Source organism: Glandiceps talaboti, chromosome 10, assembly GCF_964340395.1.
Source record: "Glandiceps talaboti chromosome 10, keGlaTala1.1, whole genome shotgun sequence".
NCBI lineage: Eukaryota > Metazoa > Hemichordata > Enteropneusta > Spengelidae > Glandiceps > Glandiceps talaboti.
In genome coordinates, this window is record NC_135558.1 from 11,916,989 (window position 1) to 11,924,333 (window position 7,345).

The window sequence follows — 7,345 nt, forward strand, 5'->3', positions numbered from 1 at the left end:
CTTCATTTAACACATAAAATGTAAGTTTGTATTTTGTTGCATTTCTCCCTCTCTCTCTCTCCCCCCTCTTTCCCTCGCTGTCGTGAGTGGGGTAGGTGTGGGAGGGTTGTCTTGAAATAAACGAAGGAATTTCGCTTCCAGACAGTATGCGATATTCTCACACCGTCTCAGTGAAGATTCTCAGTGATTATTGTTTATGTACTAGTATTACACGTTATTGTCGTCGTAAACGGTAGTACTGAAGAATACTCACATTGTCTACCCTCGTACACCGCACGGGTGTCATGTCCCCGCGGATCCTCGATGAACGATATTACTATGTACAAATTTGTAAAAAAAAATAAAATAAATAGATAAAAAAATGGCAGGTTTTACGATGTCGTACACTGTGATATGCCCAACTATACAGTATGTATTTATGGTTACACACATTGTACTTGTGTTTACCCATATACCCAAGGGTCTGGGTTTCGTGTAGAATCTATGGTTTACCCTATCTATCTCTCAATATCTTCAATATATCGTAGTCTTCCATTCAGCTTGATTGTTGATACAGGACTTTGCAAACTATGTAACTTCGTCCACGTCGTCACTCCATTCACGTACGGTAAATCAATGCAGTGGAGTACTACTGTATGTCCTGCTGAGTATGATGGTGTAGTATACCGTGTACGTGGAATTATCGGTCACACACAAGTCCTTGCACACACGCGCGCGCGCGCGCACACACACACACACACACACACACACACATACACAAACTACATACGCACGCACGCACGCACAACCATACACATTGTATTACATACACTCGCTCGCACACCCACCCTAGCAACCCACTCAGTGACTCACTCACTCACTCACTCACTCACTCACTCACTCACTCAAGACAGTAATCAACAGGATTGCCAGTGTAACAAAAGTGTGGTCGTCACCGGTTTAACAAATGTTCGACCCCCTTTGTTAACGTTAGTTCTCCATCAATGTTACTTTCTGTGATCTTCACACTTGTGTACCGGAATCACTTGGACTTTAGGGAATTAACTCAGACTACATACAACGCCCACAGTTAACTTGGATCATTTTAGAAGTAGCCTTGGTGCAGATCGAAGCTCCTAGTCTAGGCCTAGCTTTTGCCTTCAGCTCTCTTGCTTCTAAAGGGAATCGACCCGTCTTTATTCCAACATCAAATTCTTATAAACATAAATTATACAATACTCAAATGATTGAATGGTAAATTAATTATCACCATATTAAAATGAATAAACGGAAGTGTTGCCGTCGCCTTAATTCAATGCAAATGATAACAAAATATGAAAACTAGCTAAACAATGTGATTACGTCATTGTTCTTTCAGCTGCCTGTAATTAGTCATTACCTGACGTCGGTGATATTTTAATAACTTCATGTTGTCATCTCACAAGAATACTATTCGTGAAACGCAAATATTTGTTCTAAGTATTATTACTCCATGACTGCTGAGAGTTCACTGTGATCTCGCGTGACCTCAAAACTTTGCGAGGCCGACTATAAGAAAATTGTGTTCTGTTATCCGTAACACCAGCACCTCTAGCCTTAATAAGTGTGTCTAGTATTTACCGCTTCGCCAAACCCTATCGGTCCTTATGGTATCATATAAACGGGATTGTTTATTCGTACTACTCACACACTGTCGGGACATCAAGCCCGCACACTATACAGAACTAGACATCTACGACAAGCGGACAGGTAATTCGGCGGTTTGCAGGAAATATTTGATGTTTTCTTGAACGGGCAAAATACAATCAGCTTTATGATAAATTGATGAAATTACTAAGCTTATTGGTATTTCCATTGAAATAGCGAAAAGTTACAGATTCTTAGAACACATCAGAATACGTTACTGTCCGCTCATTAGTAATCCGCGAAGAAATCGCGTAATTATTTTCAAATTAGAGGAAACACCTTATGAAAATAAGTAAAGAAACGATGAAAAGCGACATAAAACTACAATGTACCTCACACGTTTTGTTTTCCTCATGAGGATGGCAGAGCACACGACGATGTATTCTGCTTTTAACATCTGGTGGAGAAAAGACCTCGAGCTCTGACCACATTCTCCATGCTTCTCTCTGGTCATCAGTTCCGTTATATAATTAACATTTCATAAGAATACATTTGAGAGAGAGAGAGAGAGAGAGAGAGAGAGAGAGAGAGAGAGAGAGAGAGAGAGAGAGAGAGAGAGAGAGAGAGAGAGAGAGAGAGAGAGAGAGAGAGAGAGAGAGAGAGAGAGAGAGAGAGAGAGAGAGAGAGAGAGAGAGAGAGAGAGAGAGAGAGAGAGAGAGAGAGAGAGAGAGAGAGAGAAGGGAGGGAGGGAGGGGGGAATAGAAATGTACCGCGGAGAGTCAGGGGAGGAGAGACAGACTGGATTGCAGATAAGGAGTGGAGGTAATGAGAGAATGTGTGCACGTATAAGGGAGGGGAGAGCGCGATGAAGTGTGTGTGAGGGGTAACAGAGTGGATTAGTTAGGGGTAGCAGGAGATAGGCAGCGACGGAGAGAGGGAGGGTGTTACGTATGTGAGCGGTGAATGCATGAGTAAGTGAGTGAGTGAGTGAGTTGGTGAGTGGGTGAGTTTTTAGAGTAATTATTCAAACTAACTTTTTGAACAACAGATCATCTAAAGGAAAAAAGCAACTGCATCGGATTTGGGGACGGTTACCATGTTATTCGTTCACGTGACATAACTCCTACAAATCACTCGTCTAAATTGCATGGCACATTTTACTGGTAGTTAGTGGTCAGAAAAAAATTCTACTTGTGTCAGCTGTTGTCATCTAAGGTAATGAAACGTCTCATTGAGAGTACTCATAATATGGGAGTAATTATTACAGCTATTTATACGCCCCCAGATCCCACGCAAATTCCGGAAAGATGGCATCATTTTCTAATTATGTATGTTTTTCGATTCAATGGGATCATAAACGTTGAGATAAGGTGCCTGTATCGTACAATTTGCCGGAAATAGTCATCGCTGTGGGTCCTTAAAAAGCTATAACAGTGTGTACAATACTGCATGTTGAAGAGGCCGGAAAACAGATTAACTATATGAGTAATACAGATAACATGGTTGATTCTGACATTGATGGATTTTTTCCTATATTTGGTTTTGATTATTACTATCAGGGTGTATATGCAAATAAGGCGCTGCGGTTACATACGCCAGTGATACATACACAAAGTCGACAGTGATTCATTTTGTGGGGCAAAACAGACCCATGGTCTGTAGGTGAAAGAAGTCAGCCCAACATTGCTTATAAAATAGCACTAGCAAATACCAATCTGTTGCATTATCAAAACTCGGGATTGAAATCCGCTAAATTGGTTTTTGAAAAGGTTGGGGCAACCTTAACATAACTTTAATTTTATCTCCCTAAACTTAAAGAACCTAAAAAGGATACTCCAACGACCCTCATCAAGCAAGCAGTAACAAACGGAACTTGTGACAAAATATAGACATAAAAAAAAATTAATTGGATTATTAACACCTTGTACAGTATGCTTGAAATACAAAAATGTATCTTACATTTCACCTTTTGATTAGTTTAATGACCTTTGCATAGCAAAGTTAGCATGATACATATAACTCCCCCCCCCCCGGCTGGAGAAACTTTGGTCAGTCCCTTAGATAGTCTATATGCGCGTGTGCAGGATCTAAAGATCGATAGTCATATTACTGGCAAACAGATACAGCTGGGTTATCTGACTGTGTGTTATTGTAGCCTCTAGTTAGTAGACGTTCACTATGTCAGCTCTCTCTCCCTCTGTGTGATTAATATTGGCTGTGATAGTATAACTATGTCAAACCAATGATTGCAGTGAGTGCTTAGAATCGATAACGATAAAATGTGATATTGAAGTAAATCAGTGCCAGGGAAATGTTGGTGTAACACACGTTTTGGTAACGATGTAGACCTCACATTCAAAAAGAACATTTCAATCTGTATATAGTTTTTTTTTGTCTCAGAGTTTTCAAAAGCTGTGGACTGTGTACTAAACTATGGGTGTTACTATATGAAACTATGGGTGCAATTTGTACTATGCATCAATAATGTGAACCCATTATCAGACACACTTACACATACATACATACATACATACATACATACATACATACATACATACATACATACATACATGCATGCATGCATGCATGCATGCATGCATACATACATACATGCATGCATGCATGCATGCATACATGCATACATACATACATACATACATACATACATACATACATACATATATACATACATACATTTTATACATACACACAGACACATCTCGTAGCCTATATATTCCAACCTACTATCCCCTCCTCGCCCCCCCCCCCGCATACAAACATTCTCACAAACGTAATACTCTCTCCATACTAAGTTACAAATCAATTCTAAAATAAAGCATTTTGTTTTATTTTATATAATATTCCGTCAAATTATGCTTAATAATTTATAAAATTCTCTCATAAAAGATCAAAAACACGTTATATGAATTTAAGAATATATGATGTACCAAATATAAGTACAAATGTTATCGAAATTGTACATATGGCTAATAAAATTCAAGCAGTTAAATTTTTTGTAGGTGAGTACGTGGATATCGTTTCAATGGGACAGTGAAACAGACATGGAACTTAGGAACGGTAAATTGGAAACGATTGCGACAAGTTCATTCTTCGACACATGAACAATATATTTTCAATCGATATATTTTGGATTCAAATGTAATTTCAGAGAAGACGCGGAGAAAAAAGACCTATGGAAAGACCGGTCCTGAAACTTTTTCACGGTGATATGGCACGTCGTTTTAGTTTGTCTGGACCGTCAGACAATGTTAATTGAAACCGACAGGCATGTTAAATCAATCCCCGGCCCTGAGGGGGTATTAAGAAGATTCTACCACAGGAAATAAAGGGTGTACGTAAACAAGTCGTGTTGCTTAGTCGCCGTCTCTTAATGAGATGAGCACTAACAGAATCAATATCTGTGATTGAAATGTACTCGACAAAATTACAACCATAGCAAATAAAGTATCACTGTCACTGTCGGAATAATGTATGGTTGGTATGGAAACAACCTAAGCAGACGATAGACTACAAATAGAAACGTTGCCGTTTGTTTTGTCGTTGTTGTCACACGCATACCTTAGTATTTGTATCAACTGATTACCTCGGATTATTGTAACATTGATGGTCACATTGTCAAGTGGCATTCTTTTCCATAGGCTATTAATCCGACACTGTTATTCCAGTGTGCACGTGACAGAGATCGCTGGTTAACGTCACTTGCATTGTTTTGTATCTTGTTGAAAGTTGACAAGATGCTGAAGTATGTGACGCGAACTCCAAATTCTAAATTATCGAAACAAAGTATTTTTTTAAATAGAAAATAATGACGCATGGAAGAGAACAAATTTGTATGTAGTGTGATCACGTTGCTACGATCCCGGTTTCTGGAATGGAACGATTTGAATACGTAAACTATTTACAATAGTGAAAGTTGTGATCGGGAACGAGGCTCGTCTGTCAATCACGGTAATTGAATGTTGTATATTCGGAGTGCAATAATCTTCTAAACCGTCGGAATTTCGGTTCAGTGCTATTTTTATCCGAACACAGTGTTTGTTTTTTGAGACTAGATGTGTAGTCCTACACGTTATTAATGGATTATAACTGACAACTGGGGATTCCACGGGATCTGAATGTTTACACTCAAAGTGTTTCTTAGTACCGCTGTTATACAATTGTAGTAATGGAGAATGATTGGCGTTTCAATTGTTTTCATGTTTCCTTCAAATCCGGCCTGTTGAACACGATCCACTCTCAAGTAAAGACAATGGTGTGTTGTAGTCACTTAGACACGAGGACTATCCAACACTACACCAGGTCCTGGGTATAAATCCACCGTCCTAGATATAAGTTATATTCTTAATTCCCCGGTAGAATTCAGACACTTTATGTAAATGGAAGCAGATCTGCCATTTTTTTAAAAAGAATTTTAACTCTTTTTTTTTAGAGAGGTTACGCGATACAGCCTGACAGTTTGTGAAAATGGCTTTTCATGCTCCAAAAGCATATAGAAATGCGGTTAAGATAAATCCATCTTCACTATCTGTCCTCTATCCAAGAGTGTTTTGACAAGAATGTCGAAAGTTGGCGTTTTTAAACAAACGATGTACATCTTTATCAAAACTAGGGAGTTAACGTTTGGGTTGGGTAAGGGACAGGTGTGGGTTTAGACCCCCTATCACAAACTATATTTGAATTTAATCTGATAACAAATGGCTACCGTTCTACACGCGCCTCTTCTTTCTAATTTGGAAAAAAACAGTCGGATTTCACATTTATTGGGCGTTTTGAGTATCACACACCGTCCCGACCTTAACGCCTCATCGTTGTAAACCACAGCCTCTTTTACGGCACCATTCAAGACGCACCGCCAAGTTATTTCGCAGTGTCGCGGAAGAAATAACCATAGACCCTACACGTTTCGTGTAAGGTCTATGAAATACTAGTAACAGCGCCCTGGTTTGTGAGAACGATAACGCCTGTTTATGCTATTCCTTCTTAATGAAGAAAAGTTGACGACACAGAAGGACGAAGGAAAGGAAGCGCGAACCCACAAAGCAGCGCAGTACGATATCTATATTAAATACTTCCCCAGCAAAAATTGGAATCCTGGTTGTCCTTCTTCATGACATTGTCAATATTGTCGTAAATCCCCCATGCCTCTTTGCGGCCAATGGTAGAACATGTGTGTGTATGTAGGTGAGCGGAAAAGCACTCAGGCTTATAAGAATGTGCCACTTTCGAATAACTATTACTCTGCAGTGCCACTCACAAACCAATAGACCGTTTTCGAGCACACGGAGATTACCCGTAAGACACTAGTAACGCTGTAAATATTTGGGCTAAACACCGCTCATAATCCAATTGCAGTCATTTATCTCGACTGTTAGTGTCTATTTATATACTTCATAGATGACAACGTTGTCGTTGTTTGCTGCCGCAATAGATTGCCACTCTGAGAGAGTATTAATTGGTAACAATTAACACATTGTATCTCTGTAATCAAATCGACACTCTACAATATTAGCATCGCGTGTTTTTAAACATGTTTTGCGCTCAGATTAGTGTACTGTGTAGTCATAGTTAACTCTTTTATTGCTCGTAAAACTTTATACCCATTTGAGATTTGAGTGATGGAGATTCCATTCCGGTTCTTTCACTCAGATACAATCGTTTCTGTTTTGAACACGCCTAACCATCAAAAGACAGTAAGTACAATAACAGGAATTTCACTAAG